We start from the raw sequence: 20,995 nt of genomic DNA on the forward strand, positions 1-20,995 counted from the left end.
CACAGTAAAAAAAAAAAAAAAAAAGTTTCCTGATGTTCAGATGGAACTTCCTGTGTTTCAGTTTGTGCCCATTGCCTTTGGTTCTGTCAATGGACACCTGAAAAAAGCCTGGCTCCATCCTCTTTGCACCTTCTTAATGGTCTTAAATGTACACAGCGCATGTAGCAATGAAATATATCATCTAAGCAAACAATGGAGTCTTTAATGTAGAAGCTATAAGTAGTATGATGATACAATAAAAGATAATGTCACATTAATGTCAAGGACTCTCTACAACCTTAATCCCTACAGCACTTTCATAAAGGAAGCATTTGAAGCATTTTGAATTGGATTTAGCAAATTTCAGTTGATGTGAAATACAAACCAATCTTATGTTAGTGAAATAAGAGTAGATTGGCTGTGAGTAGGTTTTATTTCTATTTTCCTGTCCCATCTTCCTTTCCTACAGCATTCTCTAGACTGAGATGTGATATGATTGCCTAAGCAACAATTCCTGAAACATGTTTTTAATCTATATTTTAAATATTTTTTTTAAATCTTCAGCTATTCAATGATGTGTCAATAGCATAAAAAAATTGAATTGCTTAAAAAAGAAGTAGGTTTCAAAAATGATAATTTTAGCTCTGGTGTATGATACAAATCAATGTGAACTTGCATTACTGAATTGTGGGGGAAAAAGTAACGTTTGTGAAAAGTGCCAGTACTTGAAGTTGATTCCTTGTTTTTATCATTTAACAGTTCATACAAACCTATCAAGGCATTTTTTTTCTGTATTAGCTAGTTATGAAAAAGCATAAAACAAATTAACATGGGTTTCTTTGTAATTTTTGTACTTGCATGAGTTTTAACTCTTCTGTGCATTTTATTTAGCAGCTACCAGATTTAATTGTTATGAAAATGTTGACTAATGTTACTTTTTTGTCTTTTAGAAATACGTAGGTTTTAATCACATTTGTTTTGCTAATTGCTAGTTATATGGGCTATGCTTCTGTGTCCTATTAAACAGAAAATGTTTGATGTGTAAGAATGCCTTTTAATACACTGGGTTTTAGGAAGAGAGTAGTATAAATTATGTTACAGTTCAAACAGTAGGTTTGCCTTTCACTTGCCTGTTACAGTTTAATAGTTTACCTATGTATTATAGCTCATCTGTGAAATGATTAGACATGTTTAAGCATCACTTCTTAAATTCTCTCTTACAATATTAGTACTTATTATTTTTCCATAATGTTTGCAGTTCCAGCAGTTTTTGTACGTACTTGCCTTGGCCTTCCTACGCCACTTACCACTCTACAAAATAAATCTTTGTATACTCAAATTGATGCCAAGATGCCAGCGGTACAAATTATAATGTATGATTCATATTACAAGTTCTTAGAGCATTTATTGGTGTGCTAGTACATTCCTATGAAATGACAAAGTCAGATAAATTTATATATGTAAATGTATGATCACTGAAAAAGATTCTTTGTTGATCTTGCGTGTGTGCACATTTCATATCAATTCAATGGTCTTTAAATATATTTAGAAAGTAGTCATTTTCTGTTACTGCCACATTAATGCTAAAATAGTAAATGAACCATTTAAAAACATTCTTCTGAAATACTAAACTAAATTTGTTTTAAAATTATTTGTTATAAAATTAAAATAATGCTTATAGAACTAATTATACTTTGAGAAGACCTTGAGAAAAAGATTTTTTTTTTAATACAATCCAAAAAACCAGACATACAATTTTACTATTGAAACTCAGTGGCAAAAAATGGCAGTATGATTTCTCAATCACAGAGAGTGAAACATTTTAAATAGTACTGTAAAAAGGTTTCTTTTCTCTTCTTGAGTCACTTCAATGCCAAGTGGTCTCTCTTTTTTCTTTTCTTTTTCCCCCCAAGATCTGTTTTGCTCTTTGGTATTCTTTTGAACAGTCCCAACCTCTACATTTCTTTCTTTTGAAGCTGCATAAACTAATTTGAAGTCAGTGAGAAATGTAGAATGGGAACTGAACATGTCATTAGAGCTGTGGGAACTTGAGTTCATAGGAGGATAGTACCAGAGCACTAAGTATTGTTACTTTTGTTGTTATAATTTCAAGTATAAAATCTGACAAAAAAATATTTGCAATAGCAATAGACTTTTCTTTATTAAATACATAAAAATAAATTAATATGCAAGTTATAATTCTCCTTCTAGTGTATATTTTAATTACTTTTCTCTCCACAAAGTTTACGGTCCTATTTTCTGTCTTAAAAGAGTACTGAATGCTGCAATATGCTGTTTATTTTATTAATCATATTGCATGTTGTATTTGATCATGATCTGAGAGATGCATTGAATTACTTTAAACACATCCTTTAGATTCCTATAGATCCATAGTACAGTTGTTGAACATACCCCACATTTCTAAAGAAGCAAAAAAAGATTCCTCACATTCATACAAGAGCTTGCTTCCAAGCCAAGAATAACAGATGCTGTTACAGCTGAGAAATGTAGTGTTTTAGGAAAACACACAAACAGTAGTTAACTTAGGTCAAAGTAGAATAAATGAATTTAAGATGCCTTTATCTAGACAGGAGTTAAAGGTGCTTGAGGTGTGGATGTTGGTTTTACAAGCTGTCAAGGATTATGTTCCAATTCAGTAAACCTGCAATATCTGAATGAAAGAAATAGTTCTGGTCTCTGCTTTTATTAATTTCAAATGTGCCTAATTTCTTGTATTCCTCATTTTAAGTAAATATATTTGCAAGATTTTTTTTTTTATTGTTTGTATTTTCATATTGTAGAATATGTGTAAATGATAGCATACTAAGGAATGGTGAAGAGGGGAGTTGTCTGTACATAATCCAAATGTTTGTGGCCTAGATTTGACTTTATTGTGCCAAAGCAACATATTTGTCCTATTTTAATGTTGACATGATCAGCTAGAGTCTTTAAATTCATTCCATGTACTATAGCGAATAATTCACAAGAGATTGATTGTCATTTTTAGCAAGAATATAAGATAATAGAGTAAATGGAAATTTGAAAAGTAAAGGAAAAGTATTAATAAGACAGAAGTATTGCATTATATAGCATCGTGTATGCTATGCTATGTCTATACACACTATTGTAGAAACACAAGGGACGTAATGGCACAGACTCAACAGTGTAGCACTTAATGTACCAAAAATTTTGGCGCACACTATTGCACTTAAGTGATGACAATTTTGGTTCCTAAAATACTAAAAATGTGTATGGCTTTACCTAAGTAAGAAAAATAGTTGTTCTGCTTTATTTAAAAAAAAAAAAAAAGCCCCTAAGGATAGCATAGAAGTAATAACTTCTCAAATCTGTCCAAGTCACTAGCTTTACAAACCTACAAGTAATTCTTTACAGTCCAGCAAGGAAACTTGGGAAAGGTATTTCTTGTCACTGACCAAAAAAATCAAAACATTTATAATGGGTGAAAAAGGTATGATTCTGCAGTTGTAACAAGTTTTATTCTTTGATTAATTTATAATGGTGTGTGTGGTGGTAAATGACAAATCACCAATAATTCATTTGTCTTTAAAAAGAGATTATATTTTATATACACAAGCAAATTCTGTTGAATTGTGTTACATTCTGTGGCTAGGGAACAGAGATTCATAAAGAACAATTTCTTCTATTTTGAGGAAGCAATTTTAAGATGGGATAAAATGCTAAATATTCTGTATCTTCCCAGTGTTGGTGTTACAGGCAGAGTTGAATTAGCTTGATATTTTTTATTACTCTGAAGGGAAGAATTTCCCTTGAAAGTTCAAAGAAAATTGTTCAAACAGTTTAAGACATGGGCCACTTCAAAATAATACCTGTTTAGAATTTGAAACGTATCTAAAATAGTTTCTCTCAAAGCAGACATTCTTTACTCTTACCAGCATATTTTAATTCAAACAAGAATTAATTCAGGAAAGTCCTGTGTTTTATGTGGGTCAAACAAGCTGATCTCTGTAGTTACTTTTGGCTATATCTAAGACTACGTATACACAGTTCATTGTGTTTTTTAATGTATCTGACCTAGCTTTATACTAGTCTGCTCATATACTGTTCCAAAGCAGACATTCTTTACTCTTACCAGCATATTTTAATTCAAACAAGAATTAATTCAGGAAAATCCTGTGTTTTATGTGGGTCAAACAAGCTGATCTCTGTAGTTACTTTTGGCTATATCTAAGACTACGTATACACAGTTCATTGTGTTTTTTAATGTATCTGACCTAGCTTTATACTAGTCTGCTCATATACTGTTATTAGTTTCAGCACAAAGCTAAGTGAAGACTAATTTACTGTTCTGCTTAGCTTATTTACTGACTGGAGTCTTGGAAAATGCCCTTCATTATTGAAAGCCCAGACTTCTTTTTGAAAACCTGCCGTGGCCAAAAGAATTGCAAATCTTAGCAGCATTCATCCAGAAGTAACAACTTTTTAATGAAATACTGATTCCCTTAGGTATTTGTCTCCACATATGTGCTGTCATACACTCAAGTCTCAGGACAGTTTCCTTTGTTTATCAGTATTCATGCATGTCACCTGTAATCAACAGGCCTGCATTCTCATACTTAGTCCCTTTCAACATGAAGCTGAGGATACAGAGCATGAGGTCCAGAACTATACTGTGATTTCTGCTTTTTCTTCACTTCTCCAGGGGTGTCACCTCCACCGGTAGCTTTCTCATTGAAGGTAACTTTCTCAAATTTGACACTCGTGTTTTGCTTTCTCTGCTTTAAAGGTGGAAAATGGACATTTCATGCAAGGTCCAAAACATTGACAAAAAAAAGCTGTTTTTAAAAATTCCAGAAAGAGTGTCTTCTGAAAGAATTTGTGAGCTCCTTGACAAAAACAGGAAACCTAGATGGAGGCCCTGTTTTGAGTAAAAGTGTTTTTGATCTTTACTTCGTAAGATCTTCACTTCCATGACAGAGACCTTTTATCTCATCTAAGGATTTCATTCCAGTAATCTGCTGATGTGAGGCTTAAGCTTCACTCTGGAGGACAGTTTACACTTCCATATACCTGGAACTTAAGAATAGGAAAAAATATTCATGAAGTCCTCTGCCTGTAAGTTCCGTATCACTATATGAATAATGATGGGGTGTCACTACTTTCATATAATTTACTAACAAAAGTCAAAATGAGATCTCCTCACTTAGGAATAACTGAACAAATGGAATTGGTTCATCAACTGACAGGAGTGTTGAACACATTAGTAAATAGGACTGCTTGTTCCCCATGAGAAGATAATTAAAGTGAGGAGTGATGATTTAAGGGTTATTTTCAAAGAACTTGGAGATTACACAAGATCAGTCATCTTACCTGAGACACCAACAGGAAGTAAGTGTAAATCTTTCTCTTCAAATTTGGACAAATCAGGAATGAATTTGAGAAGTTTTTTTTATTTCCTAGATGGGAAAGCTGCTGAGTGTTTTTCCTATGTTGCTTTTGCTGACCAGAATCATCTGTACAGTAAATGCCCAACACCCTGTAACAGTGGGGATTCTGCTAATGGAAATATAACTAATAAAGTTCCTATAATAAGACTTTCTACATAGAAGTTGAGGAGACTGCTAGTATTCTTGAAAATTTTGCTTTGAAATTGGGTCAGATTTGTCGTGTAAGCCTCGGATCCCTCCCCTATCAGAAGGACTGCTAGATTGTCAGAAGTAGAGTTTTCCTACTCATCACAGGCATTGGGTAGCCTGATATGAGGAAGTATTTGTTAATGTGTGTGTGGTTGAGTCAGTCAGATTCTTGACTTATTTTATGGCTAGGTCGCTGACCTTTTTTGAGGTGATGTGACTAGTGCTTCATTACATACTGTAGTTAGAAATGTTTGGCCCTTTAACTCTGTCAGGCAACAAGAAGAATAATTCCTTTCCCTCTTATTCTTCTGCAGTGAAGTTCTATACCGCTTGTATAGCTGACATGCTTTCATTTGATGTTAATAGACTCAAAACTTTTAAATACTTCGATGTGTGTGGCAGAGTGATCCTAGGGAACCTTGGTGTCTCAGAGCTTTCTCACTGGATGAAAAAACTCTAATATTTGTAATCATAATCTAGTAGAGCCTGTGTTACAGTGATGGTTCCCAGCACAAGTTCACCCCTGAGATTTATCATAGAATCATAGAATAGTTCGGGTTGGAAGGGACCTCTAAAGGTCATCTAGTCCTACCCCCCTGCCTTGGGCAGGGACACCTTCCACTAAATCAGGTTGCTCAGAGCCCTGTCCAACCTGACCTTGAATGTTTCCAGGGATGGGACATCCACCACCTCTCTGGGCAACCTATGCCAGTGTTTCACCACCCTCATTGTAAAAAAAATTTCTTCCTTATATCTAGTCTAAATCTACCCCCCATTAGTTTAAAGCCATTCCCCCTTGTCCTATCGTAGATTTGCACTGCTGTGTTTTGACTCCTGAAACCCTTAGGCTTTATAAGTTGCTTTCAGGTTGATAATTCTGCAGTTCTTATTGAAGATTCCCTACCCACACTCACGGTGTTTTTGTGGGGAATACAGCTTGAAGTCACTAACATTGTGGATGTCCTGGAGTGGAAATCAAATTTGCCTATAACTGTTCTTTAAGGTGTGTTTTCTATATGCACATTTGCAGCGTACCCTCTTTATTCCTTGCCTTTGAATGTCTATTTATGGTTACCAGGAACCCTGAGATTGGGAAGAAGTGAAAATATGGGCCAAACTCCACCCCATTTATATAACAGCAGTCAAAGTATTAGACTGTGTGCCCCATTAGTACTGCTAAGAAAAGCATGCTTCAGAGTTATGTACCTATAAACACTGCATCTTCAAGAACAGCTGACAGTAAGCAGATTTTCTTGTTTTCTGAAAGACTGACTCCATTTTCAATTAAGACAAGTTGAACTATTAGCCTATTAGGTGGTTTTAGATTAAGCTTAAGACTCTGGTTCCAACCTGGTTCAGACTTTAACAGTGGAAGGATGGAATGCTGAGAACGGAGCCCAGAGTGGAATAGAGTTTAAAATACTGTAGAAAAATATTAAACACCGCCATCTACTTCATTCCCTGTCAGCTGGGACAGGGAATATTTGGAGATCAGGAGTGTCTTGTCTACCAGTCTTATTAGGGGAAAAGACCCGAAAGAACAAACATTTGTTTTCAAGACCACTACAAGAAAAAGGAAAATTCTATTTCTCAGATGTGGTTATTGCAGGGATTGTGATAGTTCAGCTGAAGAAAGAACTGTTTAAAAGGTGAGAGAGAATGGAGAAAATGGGAGGGAAATACAAAAATTAAGACAAAGATATGTAGGAAGGGAGAAGAGAGCTGGACATAATTAGAGGAAGCAGCGAAACAGACAACTTGGTTAGTCTAGGAATTATATGCGCTAAAATAAATAAATTTCAGTGCTTTTTGCTGTGGTCTCTCAGGAGCCAGGTGATGGTTATATCATATCTAAGACTCTTCTTAGAAGGTAAGCTTGAAACTTTTATTGCAAAGCCTGTTAGTATCCCCGTAATTCATGAATTCTGACTTCCTTTTCTTTTCAAACCTGGATTTTGTTTTCTCTTTTTTAACTGCTTCCCACAATACTACTCTTCTCAAATTAATATCTTAAGTAGTAGAAAAAGTAGAAAAGCTGTTTAAAGGCAAAGTTGTGTCTGTCTATAAAAATTTTGTTAAACTTGTCAGACAACTGATAAAATACAGAAAAGTATGTTGTGAAAGCAAATATGCTCAAGAGTGGAGACAGCTTGGAGTTAACTGATTATTTTTCAAAATCGTTACTGCATTTTTGAAGTATTTTCATTTTTCACATGCCTCAGCAGGTAATATAGGATAATTTGATAACTGAAGAATTTATTGGGATAGGCTGCTTTATAGAAAACTTCACTGGACTTTTTCCTGCTTAGAAATGAAGAGAAATGAGATTGTTTCATTAGTGTCATAAACAGCTTTGTGATATATCTGTTCAGGATTCATTTATTACTCTGCTTGAAGCTTTTAAGAGTTTACAGAATGTGACTGTAGCTCCTCGTTTTTGTTTTGGGCTGTAAGAGTATCTTCCGTATTCTCTTATGCTATTGATGCTGTTGTCTAAGTGTGCTTATTGTTCTTGCGATATCTTCAAAAGATTCTCTGATTGATCTGAAGGACTTGTACAGTTCAGGAAAATAATTTTTAGAAGCAATATATGTTTCATTTCTGGATAATGACACACACAGATATCTACATCTTAAGACTTTTGTAACAAACCAGCTAGTATACAACATTTTATTATTTGATAGTTGTCTCATCAACTGCATTTCAGCTTTAGAGCTTGTTTTTTAAGTCATACGAATGAAGAGAAGTCTTCACGCTGTCTCCTTTGTTTTCCTGATAATGGTAAAGTTAATGTGGTTCCAGTTAATATCACTGCATAAGAAAGGATATTTCACATATCTTAGACTTGAAAGAAGACAGATCCAGTAATGCCCCCCCTACCCGTTGCTTGTCTGTCAGTCATTTTAGTATCCTTTGATTATGTAAGACCCATCTCTGCTAGCTGTTACTGTTATCGTGTCTTTCCATCCTTTGCTCTTCTAACAAAAACTTCCTTGAGGTGCCCAGTTGCACTGAAGCATGCCTGATGGCCTGCAGGTAGCTTAATGGAAGTTCCTTTAAGTTCTGAAAGACAGATGGAAATCCATGTATTTTTCCAGTATCCTACTTAGTTTAAAACAACTGCTGGAAGTACAGTTATAGTAGTCTTTGGCACATGATTTTTAATATTTTAATAGCTTTTATGTAGCATTCAAATGCTAATAAGCAAATGCAAATTATCTTATGTGTGACTACACATCATCCGTCTTGTCTTTGAAGGGAACAAATGTTTTTTGTAAACAGCAAGCTCAGTATTAGCCAGCAGTGTACCCTGACAGCATCCTGGGCTGTATGAGCAGGCTAATAGTCAAGACATCAAGGGATGTCCAGTTTTGGGACATCCAATACAAGTAACATGATGATAAACTGGAGTGAATCTAGTGGAGGGCCACCAGAATGGTCAGGGCTGGAGCACTTGCTCTGTGAGGAGAGGCTGAGGAGGGGGTTTGTTCATTCTGGCCGCTGGGACATCTAACAGAAGTGCCCCCAGTGCCTGCAAGGAGGTCACCAGGAAGATGGAGCCAGGCCCTTCACAGCAGGGCATGGTAGGAGGACGAGAGAACATCAGTTGAAACAGGAGATTCCAACTTGGTGTAAAGAAAAATTTTTTCACTACAGCCAAGCATTACTGTGGGCAGTCTCTGTCCTTGGGAGTTTTCAAGACCCAAGTGGCTAAAACTTTGAGCAACCTGGTCTGATTTCATAGCTGACCTTGCTCTGAGCAGGATGTTGGACTAGATACCCCTGAAATTCCTTCCAACCCGAATTATTCAATAATTCTGTTTTGCATTTGCGTTGTTGAGATCTTGTTTCTAAGGGGTAATTTTACTGGGGAATAAATAGAAAATTATGCAGCAATATGCTGGCCTCTCGTATTTAAATTTTGCTTATTTCTTAAGTCACTGCAAACACCAAGACCCTCCATTACATTAATTCTTAGGGCAAAAGTTGCTTTGCTGTCCATCATTGCTAACTGTAGCACTTTTAGGAACACATCCTTGACAGATAACAAGGTATGCCTGTACTTTGAACTCTGCTTATCAGGAAATCAAACCTGTTATGTGCGATATAAAGGACATACCAATCATTTGCTAAATTATGGCAGTTTGAACCCTAACCTTCTGACCTACTCTGCCAGACTTTCAGTGGGGAAAATGGAGGGGGAGAGCAGTCTCTCAGCTGATACAGTCATTACATATATCTTTTCTTTTTCAGATATCGGAGGAGCTTTGTCTGATGGTCTCCCAGTTAGCCCTATCTCAAAAGATTTGTCCCTACTTTCTCATTTTTCTCGCTGTCCTTTTCTGGGAAGCTTCAGTGATGACATTTCCTTTTCTTATTTTTTCCTTGCTGATCATCCAAAAAGCTCCTTTTTTTTCATCACTCCATAGAATAGAATTTTAGTTTTGATATTATTTATTACATACAAGTTACATTTGTGGAATTAAGAACTTAATCTGTATGTTCATTTCTGACTGTTTTAAGGAGGTATATGGCATTCCAAACATTTTTCTTCTGTTTGTAGCTGTCTGTGTTTTTAGCGCTTTTTAGATTTTATTTGTTAAAAGGAGAGAGACATTTCAGTATTGCTGTTGTCGCTTATATAACTGCTGTTCTGTCACTCATTTCACATTGACTTTTTCCCTTTTTGCATTAATGGAATTAAGAATCATATAGTAATTGCCTTTTATTAAGTATATGTTTACATTTAGAAGTATTAATGAATTTTCTGTTAAATCAGAGGAACAGCAGCATATACAATAACAGACAATAAATGCTATTGTGGAAGGTAGAGGATAAGATTGCTGATACATATTTAAGTTTCTTTTCTTAAACAGTGTGGAATTTTTTATGTTTCTAATGTGTAAAATATGACTTGAATTTCATGATTCGGACTGTTACCTTTGTTACTCTTTGTCTCTGAGTTTACTGAAAAAGTTTTATCAAAGTTGTGTGAGATGGTTAATTGCCTTTTGCTCAGTAGTAGTTTGTGTATAGGACTACAACATATCTGTATACCCACTGCATGATCCATAATATTCTTTCAAAATATCTTTGCAATCCAATTTTAATTTTCTGGTTTTTAGTTTTAATAAACTGCTTATGCAACCTAGCTTGTAGAAAGAGTAGCAAAGGGAAAGGATTGGAGAGAAAAGTAAAGTATATGCAATTTACAGATCGATGTGTTCACAATGTAAATCATGTAAATGAATAGAAAAGGTAACAAACTTTTTCAACATGAACATCCAGAGAGTTTATTTCCTTGAATCACCTTCCCCTTGTTCATTTATGGTTTAGATTTGACCAATATGTGTATATCAGAAGTTTTCAGTAGCTTCTTTTCAGTGTCTGCAGAGGTTTAAAGTTTGTGACTTAAGGTATTTAAAAAAAAAAATCAAAACATCTACTAGCTTTAGCAAGGAAGGTTATGATTTCTTCCAGAGTTTGGGTTTTGTGTGTATGTGTGTATACTTGGGTTTTGTGTGTATACTTAATGCATGCACATGCATATTTGTATGCAGTATTCTTTTTTCACAGTGACAGCACCAGTGTGGATTGATTAATTAAAGAAAAAGAAAAAGTCTATTCCCTGGAGAGGATCTACAGCATATTGGGAATATTGACTGACTGTTTACCTCAAGAATTTCACGTAAATTTGGTAGTTTAGTTATGTCAAGTTTCTTTAATTATCAATCTTATATTTGTTTCAGCTACTATCTTGAAAAATTACTGCTTTAGAACATTCAATGAAGGGAATGTATGCAAATATGCTACGGGCCAGTTGTGAGCTGAGAGGGTCAGTAATGCTACATCAAAATGTATTTGAGCTATGTAAAGGACATGCACATATTGGCACTCTGAAAACTCCCTGAATACTGAATTAACCTAGCAAATAATAATCACTCTATCCAGAATCACAAGACCAACCTGAAAATATTATATTGATTTAACTGAATATCTGACGAAAAATAACCTCTGTGACTAGTGGGAGTGGAGAGTTTTAAAAGATACATTTTTGTATTTTTATCCAAGAGGAAAACCAATTCAAGCAACAGTTTCAGAGTCTTTATGTAACTGTTGACTCTGATTTCTTAGTTTGCTTCAGCAATGAAGAACAACGTTTGCAGTGCAATAGTAAAAATGTAATGAACAATTTCTGTAGCTTCTGATGTCCCCCAAATCTGTTCAGGTATGTTTCCTCTGCTACAAGGGCAATTCACTTCAATTATATTCCAGAAACACAAATGCTATTATTATTAAAGAGTATTTTCATGAAATAATATTATTTCTGGAAAAGCTAATACCTGGTTTAAGGAGGTGAGTTGTTGAATCATTATTGAAATTGTATGGTAGCTTAAAAAAATAATAACAGCAGAAAAAAAAATGATCAAGCCAGACAATTCGAAGTGTATGTTACAAATTTGAAATTTAGTATAGAGTAATATTAAAAGTTAATGCTTTTCTTCTTTTAGTGTTCTATAGCAAGAAAGTTGCTGGCATTTTCTTCATTCAGGTCTGTTAGATATTTCTCGTATCAAAACCTCTCACAGTTACAATTCAAATTAATTATTTTCCATACCAATCAATATACATTATTGGGGGATAAGTCTCTCTACTATTTCTTGTCTTTTTGTTGATTTAGTACAAAATTCAGCTTTGTTAACATGGCAATTTTTGCAAGGACTGAAGTAAACCGTGAAATAAAAATATTGGTTTAATAAAGTTAATGGTTTGGGATGCCATGGGAAATCAAACAGAGAATAGCGTGCACAGAAAATGTGACTAAAGACATAATGAAGTTTTAATAAATATACTTCAGGTTTTTTGCTCTTGGATTAAAATATGTACAATAGACAAAACCATATTGCAGAGCCGGGATCCTTTTCAATCTGTTACTTCAAGGTGAATTTTTTAAAAAAATTGAAGTATTTATCTGTTTGAGCAAAGATGATGTTTAGGCAATGAGAAATCTAATCGTGCTTCTTCTGCTGCTTGTCCAGATGTGTGTTCCACCTCAGTTCAGCATGTGTCTCATACTTTCAAGATTGGAGACTTTTGCCATTTTATGTGCTAGTGCACACAGATGCAAAAGATAGCTTTGTGCAGTGTCTCGAGTCTGTGCCAGAAACAACAGAACTGTTCAGCTTCTTCTGGCTGCTTTTGGCTTGAGGTAGAGCTGCTGGTGTCTGCATCCTTTAGCTTGGCTATGTTTCCCTTTTAGATTGTTGTCCTGTACTTAGGAGAATTCTATGAAGCTACTTCCTTTGATATCTCTTCACTAGGCTTCAGAGAACTCATTTAATAGCCTTCCTGTTTGAAAAAGAAGAATCTTTTATCTTTCTTTGGGGTTGTTTTGAAGTTTTATTCAAGGGATCTTGTGAGGTGATAATTTCCATTTTTGGATTCACAAACTAGATATCTCTGTGCCTACATCTCCTGAAATACCTGATCTGATAGGTATTCTCTGACCAACCGTGTATACACATGATTTCTGTCTTTCATGTTTGTACAGTTTTTCATGGATTTAGAATTCTTCATCCCCAGAAACATAAATGAGAACACAAGGATATACATCTTGACTAAGATGTATAGGCCAAGAGAAAAGCAACTACCATTAGACTCCTAAAAATGAACGGGGTGACTCTGTTCTCCTATTTATGTATCTAAAAAACAGTTTTTGAGGAGGAAATGGTGGAATTATATCCCATTCCATGTTATATGCTTATTGGTTTCTTTAGATCCTTTCTTTTTGTTAAGGATGCTGTTACTAATATTTCTATACTGATAAAGTTCAGTGAGGTTATTTGAATAAATTTTGTGTTTATTTCATTGAATCAGATAACAAGAGTTAACTCAATCAAGGTGCTGATTACTTAAACCAAGTAACAACAGTCTAGGCAAGTGACTGAGCAAACTAAGCATGCATCAGCAGCATTGAATTAACACAGAGTAGCAACAACATCCTGTTTCATTTTTTAAAAAAAGCACGACAGGAGTTGCTCATCTTTTTTACAGTAGCCCAAAAGTAAGCGCGCAGTTTCAGGAAGTGGAAGACTGGATTCAATGTCCGTCAGAGCTCCAGGATTGAGAGAAAACTCCCTAGTGAAGGTTTATTATGAAATTCTCATGACTGAGGTGTAACTCCCAAGCACAGGCTAGGCTAGGCTGACGCAGTCTCTACCGTTACTGTTGAAGCTGTGTCTCAGTGCAGGAGCGAACCTTAAGTTTCACAGAGTCAGAGTCAAATAAAAAGAAGCACAATTGCATAGTCCAGAGACAAAGAAACAAAGATGGATTTCAGTCCCTGCCAGTCAGCATGATTTAGCAAGTATATCTAAAGCAGACTCATCTTTTGTAATGTTCATTCTTCCAATTCTTAAAAGAGATGGAACACTCATTGTGGTAATTAGGTCACTCTAGCTGTCCTAGTGGAATAAACACAAAGATAAGCAGCTGCCTTTATAGTAACTCATCAAGATGTGCCTTTTATATGTATATTCTACAACCCCACCTTTAACTTTGCTCTTTACCAGTCGTGTTACAGGTTATTGAGAAGACCTGTGCAGCAGCTAACCTGGTTCCTTTCTCTGGTGTAAGGCACAAGAATACATGGGAAGTATGCATGTTCTCATCGGACACTGCAGGGAAAAGTGTCCAATCTAGTGTACACTGGGCATTCGTCTAGTTAGGGTAGAAAGAATACATGGATTCTACGTACTGAAGAACTCCACTTATTGCATAGGTAATTGTGGGTTTAGGTGTCCTGAAACTACAGGCAGTGTAAAACAGCTGTTTATCTTGCTGAATCTGTATGTTTGGAACTAGCACTTCCTACAAACTGCAAAATAGTATGTGGAAGTGTTGCCTTCAAGGAAGTTGTTTCGACAGAATGAGGATCAGAGGCCAATACATAACAAATGCTTAGAATGCTGCAAAACACAAAAATCTGCTTTGAAGCAAGCAGCTTTAAACAAAGCTTCTAAGCTTTCTCTCCCAAACAGATTTTACTAAACCACATGCAAAAGTACTGTATGTTTAATTACTTGATACGAAGCAAATGTAACATCTGGCAAGAACTTACATGTTAAATCGTGTTTACCCTTTAGCATTTAAGCTATATGTTTCTGGTTTTTTTAAAAACAATCTAAAACAGGAATACTGTGCTGAAAAAATTCTCAGCATGTTATTTGGAGAAAACAAATTTTAAGTGAAAACTATTTCAGCAAACAAATTTTTCGTTGTTTAAACAATTTGTAGATGGCATGTTTCATCTTCTGTTTAATCATTATACTCAGAGCTTTTTTTCTTTTGTTGGAGGTATTTAAATTTGTTACTAAGTGCATTGTTATGTTAGTCCAGGTTAGAAATAATTTAACATATTTGATAGACATTAATGAAGCAATAAATGGTACAAAAGACTGAAAATGCCTGTAAAGTTAGTGTAACAATCTCCATAAATTACGTGTGTTTAAATGAAGAATGACAGTTTTCTTACCCATTTTGTAGTAAATATTAAAATAGACTTTCAGTTTATGAAACCAGACAGATACATGACACATCAGACTTACGTTCAGTACTTCAGAAGCTGAGCAATGAAAGCATTTGAAACTAAGCATCAGAGTTCCTACATTTTCGGTTACTTAGTGGGTAGCATGTGAACTCAATTCCTGGGAAACTTTTGATTGCTCAGAAACAAGCCAACCCATTTTTAGTACCAAGGATCAAAAAGAAAACCAGTGAAAACAAGATCCTTTGAGTGCCCATGTTTGAACTGGAGTCTCACAGTTTGCCATGTCTGTAACATGGCTGAATTTAATTTAGGCCTATCTAGACTGCTGTTACTCCTGTGTGACTCCAAGTGGCACAGTGAAGAGTAAGAAAAATACTGTTCTGTGCTTTTATACTTAGCTTTGGGCTCTTTGGAAGTGAGGAAGCCTTAACAGCCAGACTCAGTTGCAAAAGGTGAGGAAGTTAAACTGGGATTTGAACCTCATGGTGAAAGAAGAATGGGTAGGATTTGATGAAAGATGCCGAACTGTGAGGGTGATACAGGGATAGAGAGAAAGAAAACCAGCAGTTGGAGGGTAGGGGTGTAAGATAGGAATGGAAACTGAATAGGCTAGGAACACAGGTGAGAAGAAAAATGGATGCCCCAAGTAGAAAGAATGAAAATAGAATTGGAAATCAGGAGAAATCTGGGCTGGTGCTGGGACAGAGAGGGAGGAGGGCAGGAACATTAGAGTACATGTTGGGGCTGGAAGTGGGAGATTTTCAACAGGACAGGTTAGGGAGGAAATGTCAGTAGCATTTAGGTTTCTCTGCAAATTTGGCACTGAACCAAAGCACAGACATTTGTACAAATAGGAGAGTATATTGTAATTACTCTAAAGATCTTAGATCTGGAACTGACCCATCTGTGAAGTCAGGATGATTTCACAACTTACAGGGTTTTTTCCATTTTTAGACTTGAAAATAATGTCTAAAATACATCCTAAAGAGCCTTATCAAGTTTGCAAAATTAGAAAGGTTTGGTGTTGTGTTTTGTATAATCTTGGTAGGATTTCCTTTGGAAGACTTATTTCATAGTATTTACTTGCTTGGCATTCTTTCCTATTAACAAGCTTAATACTAGGATTTGCTAATTCTTGAATGCTTGATTTTACAAATTTATTGTCTTCTGATGTACTTCATTATGGATGTCGTCTATCTGGACTTCTGTAAGGCCTTTGACACGGTCCCCCACAACATCCTTCTCTAAATTGGAGAGATATGCATTTGATGGGTGAACTGTCCAGTGGATGAGGAATGGGCTGGATGGTCGCATCCAGAGGGTAATGGTCAACGGCTCAATGTCCAGATGGAGATTGGTGACGAGTGGTGTCCCACAGGGGTCCACACTGGGACCAGTACTGTTTCATATCTTCATCAATGACATAGACAGTGGGATCGAGTGCACCCTCAGCAAGTTTGCAGATGACACCAAGCTGAGTGGTGCGGTCGACAATTTTTATTTATTTTATTATTTTTTTAAATTTTCACCTGGGATGAACTAGCCCCTGCAACAATACAGGCTGGAGCCTGAATGGGTGGGGGACAGCTGTGCTGAAAAACACTGGGGGGTCTGGGCTGACAGCAAGCTGAGTGTGAGCTAGCAGTGGGTCCTGGCAGCAAAAGATGGTCAACAGTGTCCTGGGCTGTATGAACAGGGGCTCAGCTGCTAGACAAAGGAAGTGATTTTTCTTCTTTATACAGCACTCATCAGACCATGTATAAATTATTGTGTCCAGTTCAGGCATCCCCAGTACAAAAGAGACACTGACAAACTAGAGCAAGTTCAGTGGAGGGTCACCGAGCTGGTCAGGGGCTGAAGAACATGCCCTACAAGAAGAGGCTGGGGGAGATGGGCTTGTTCAGCCTGGATGAGACAGCTTCAGGGGGACCTAATAGCTGCCTGTAGGGAGGTCATCAAGAAGACAGAGCCAGGCTCTTCACTGAGGAATGTTTCACATGGATCAGAGACAGCGGGCATGAATTGACAAAAAGACATTCAGTCTGGGTACAACAAAAAACTTTTTCCCTTTGAACACAGTCAATCAGGGGAGAAGGTTGCCAGAGAGGTTGTGCAATCTCCATTTTGGAAGCTTTCAAGACCCATCTGGGCAAAACCCTAAACGACCTGGTCTGATCCCAGACCTGGCCCTGCTTTGGACAGGAGGTTGGGCAAGATTACCTCTTGAGATTCCTTCCAACCTGAATTATTCAATGATTCTATATTAACAAAGACTATTGTGCTGGGTTGACCTTGGCCAGCAGCTAAACACCCACACAGCTGCTAGTTCACTCTCCTGCCACAGCAGGATGGAGGGAGAGAATAGGAAGAGCGAGAAAGTAAAAGGAAGGCATGCAAACTCATGGACTGAAATAAAGACAGATTAATAGGTGAAGTAAAACTTGTGCATGCAAGCAAAGCAAAGGAGGAATTCATTCACTGTTTCCCATTGGCAGGCAGATGTTTAACCACTTCCTGGAAAGCAGGGCTCCATCATCAAGTGTAATGGTTACTTGGGGAGACACATCACCATCACTCCGAATGCCAAACTCTGGTTTGTAAGGATGGTTTTTTAAGATTTTTTTTCTATCAGAGGAGTCTGTTTTTGCAAATGGTGGATAATGATTTAATAACTTTTCAAAATTTGCATACAATGAGAGTAAACTGAAAGATTTCATGGTAAAATCATGTAGTCTGTATACTGAAGAAAGTATGGCAGCCAACTCTCTTTTGAATGGAGGAACTACAAGACATATCCCTCTCTGAATATTCTCTCTCCTACTTTACTGTAGAAATAACCTTTTTGATAAACAGTGTGTCACTCTGCTTTAGCAAACTTCAGGCATTATTGACTGGTCATCCTAATGGCACAGAGTTATAATGAAATTGAGACCTCATTCCAGATGATTCTTACATGGGGCTTTTTTTCCATTTTTTTATTAGCTCAATCTGTAATTTCCCTTTCATTCCCAACCCTCTTTCTTCTGAGAGACAAAAACCTCTACACCTACATTCTACTATTTTTTTCCATTTTTCCATAATATAGTATTAAAGCATAGGGTGGTTTTGTTTTCTTTTGTTTTCCCTTAGAGACTATCTAGGCGGATTAAGGAATGTATTTTGACATTGTGTTACATGACTATGTACACACATGCACACACACTTGTGCTGAACTAGTAGCCAAGAAACCAGAGATACTATCTGGCCAAGTAAAAGCAATTATGGCAAAGAAACTCTGAATGGTGCTACAGCGGAGGAGTTACTAGTGAGCTCAACAGTGTAGTAAGGTCAAAAGAAAACTGACTCTTCATAACCTTACCAGTACAAAACAGATCATGCACATGTAAGCTACTTCAAATTTCCAAAATGCAAAGTACAAAATTTTTTTCTGAAGTTACGGTTTGTGATTGGGTTGATAAGCATGCTCTGGAAGCACCCAGCTGATTGAGTAGACTTACAAAATCATCGGAGAACTACGGACTTCTCTGGAAAGTATAGGAAGTAAGTATAAAGAAGTATGCATAGCCTGAGTATATATGTGTTTCCAGTGTGTAGGCTCTGTACAGAACAGATCACTGAACCTCAAACTAATTTAAGGTCTGAAGCAGATTGTAAACAATGTGTATAGCAGAACAGATTTAGTGTCATGTCTGTAGCCAATCATGTACAAAGTGTGGAGAATGTAAGAGTGCTGAAACTATTTTTGTGTGGTAAAATGAAAATAGGAACATACAGTGAGGGAGCAGTGATGAAATACTTCAAGTATCAGCACTTGAAAAGCATTCTCAAGCAAAATTGACAGCAGTAGTTGATAACCAGATAGATAATTGGCATTTAGCAGTTTGAGTGCAGTAACTCTGAGAACAAATGTCATACTATTGAAAAAGAAAATTGTTTTAAAAAGAGTGACCTTTTCATGAGCTCAGTAGGCAGTATTTCCAATCTCTGCTTACGCAGCCTGTGTGGGAACAATCTCATTCATGCATTGGACTGTTTACTCATACACGGATGTCTACAGAGTGATTATAAAGGACATCATAATGACACCTGTTTGTTCTGTTCAAGTTAATTCCAGTGAAAATTGCTTCCTCTTTGTGCCTTAGAAACATTCCTACATCTGAAATCCTCAGGGAAAATATTTGAAGTAATCCCCTTGTTTTTATTAAATGCTCTCAATCCCACCTAAAGATCAGGTGCTAAATAGGGTGGAATTGTGTTGCAACTGCTATTTGACAAATGGCAGCTAACATAACAGCCATGCTGGTTAGAGTGAAGGTTCATCTGGCATTCTAACAATTTGTTGTTAAGTGACTTCTGTGTGAGAAGTACCATCTTGCATTTAATAGTTGTCAAAGGATTTGTCTGCTGAGTTTATTCAGTATCCTCTTGAATAAGTGTTAATTTTTAGCATCCACAACATCTCATAGTAAGGAATTTCACAGTTTTCATGTGTGAACAACGACTTCTATTTGTTTTCATTCTGCATCTGCTAGCTTTATTAGATGCCTTTTCATTCATCTGTTGGAAAATGCAGTGAATAATTAATTCCTATTCTCGTTCTCTGTGCCACTCGTGATGTTACAGGCCTCTCTTATTTCTCCATTTTCCTTACACCATCTCTTTTCCAAGCTGCAGAGACCTAACTTGCTTAAGTAATTTCTTCCACACAGTGCAACTGTGTAAGTGCATGATGTTGCTGGTTGTCAAAGGTAATCCTTATTACTCTTCTCTGATGCTTCACCTGTTCTATTATATTCCTTGTGAGGTGAGGTACTAGAACGGTAGTCATCGTGCAGTATGCAGGCAACAGCATGGAATTGTAAAGTGACGTGATTTCTGTATTTTCTCTATTGCTTTCACAGTAATTCCCAAAATGTCGGGTTTGACCATTATTTAAAACTGAGCCAAAGTTTTCATGGATTCATCTAGTATAACCCCAAGATCTCACTCATGAATGAAAACAGTCAATAAGGGGTTCATCATTCTATGTATATGGTTAGGATCATTTTTACAAGCTGTGATTTACTTTGCATATATCTCCTTTGAATTTCATATGTTATTTAGTGCTAAGATTCATCAGGTTTTCTACTGTTCTTCACATCACCCTCATTTTCTACAGTCCAGTAATTTAGTATTCTATCAGCAAACTTTTTTACTCCTCTTTTTTGAGATTACCTGTTAAGTATAATGAGTAGAATGGTTGAAGTCCACTTCTAAGTGGAATATTATTTATGTCACCTATAGTTATCTTATAGTGATATTCTCAAAAATATACTTCATTTCTGCTTTTTGAGAAGGACCTGTGGTTCTGAATGACTGTGGAAATTAATACACCATTGTGGTCTGACGTTTCTTCATATCTTTGGGTATGGGAAAAAGCAGTGTGGCTGATATCCATGATATCCCAAAGGGATATCCCAGGGGATGCGCCATTGTTACTACTGATGTCTAATACCACTTCACCCTATCATGTGTAACACACGGTGGTGAAGATGGGAGGCAACAACTCCTTAGTATCTCCCATGAAAAGACTTCAGTGCATACGTTTGTGTACCGAGAAAGAGATTCACATTGCTCTAACATTTTTTGATAATAAGGTATACTGTAAGGTCATTGTCATTTGATTGTGCATTAACCACATATTCAGAAAAGCCATGGACTGAGTTTTCCACATACTGTGTTTTGTTGTCATGATAGTATTGAATTTTCTTAATGATGTTTCAAATACAGGTTACAATAGTTACATAGATAACCATACTAATACTTATTAAACCCTTAAAAATACTGTATTAATTTTTGGAATTTATACCTG

The 20,995-nt window shown here is 36.3% G+C and overlaps 1 protein-coding gene across 1 annotated transcript in view; it reads left to right on the plus strand.

Moving 5' to 3' along the window:
* PIBF1 (progesterone immunomodulatory binding factor 1) overlaps positions 1-20,995 on the plus strand; it is a 125,777-nt gene that overhangs the window by 51,929 nt on the left and 52,853 nt on the right. The gene's annotated exons all lie outside the window — the stretch shown is intronic.

The sequence above is a fragment of the Aptenodytes forsteri genome, unplaced genomic scaffold, assembly GCF_000699145.1.
Source record: "Aptenodytes forsteri isolate BGI_AS27 unplaced genomic scaffold, ASM69914v1 Scaffold51, whole genome shotgun sequence".
Classification (NCBI taxonomy): Eukaryota; Metazoa; Chordata; class Aves; order Sphenisciformes; family Spheniscidae; genus Aptenodytes; species Aptenodytes forsteri.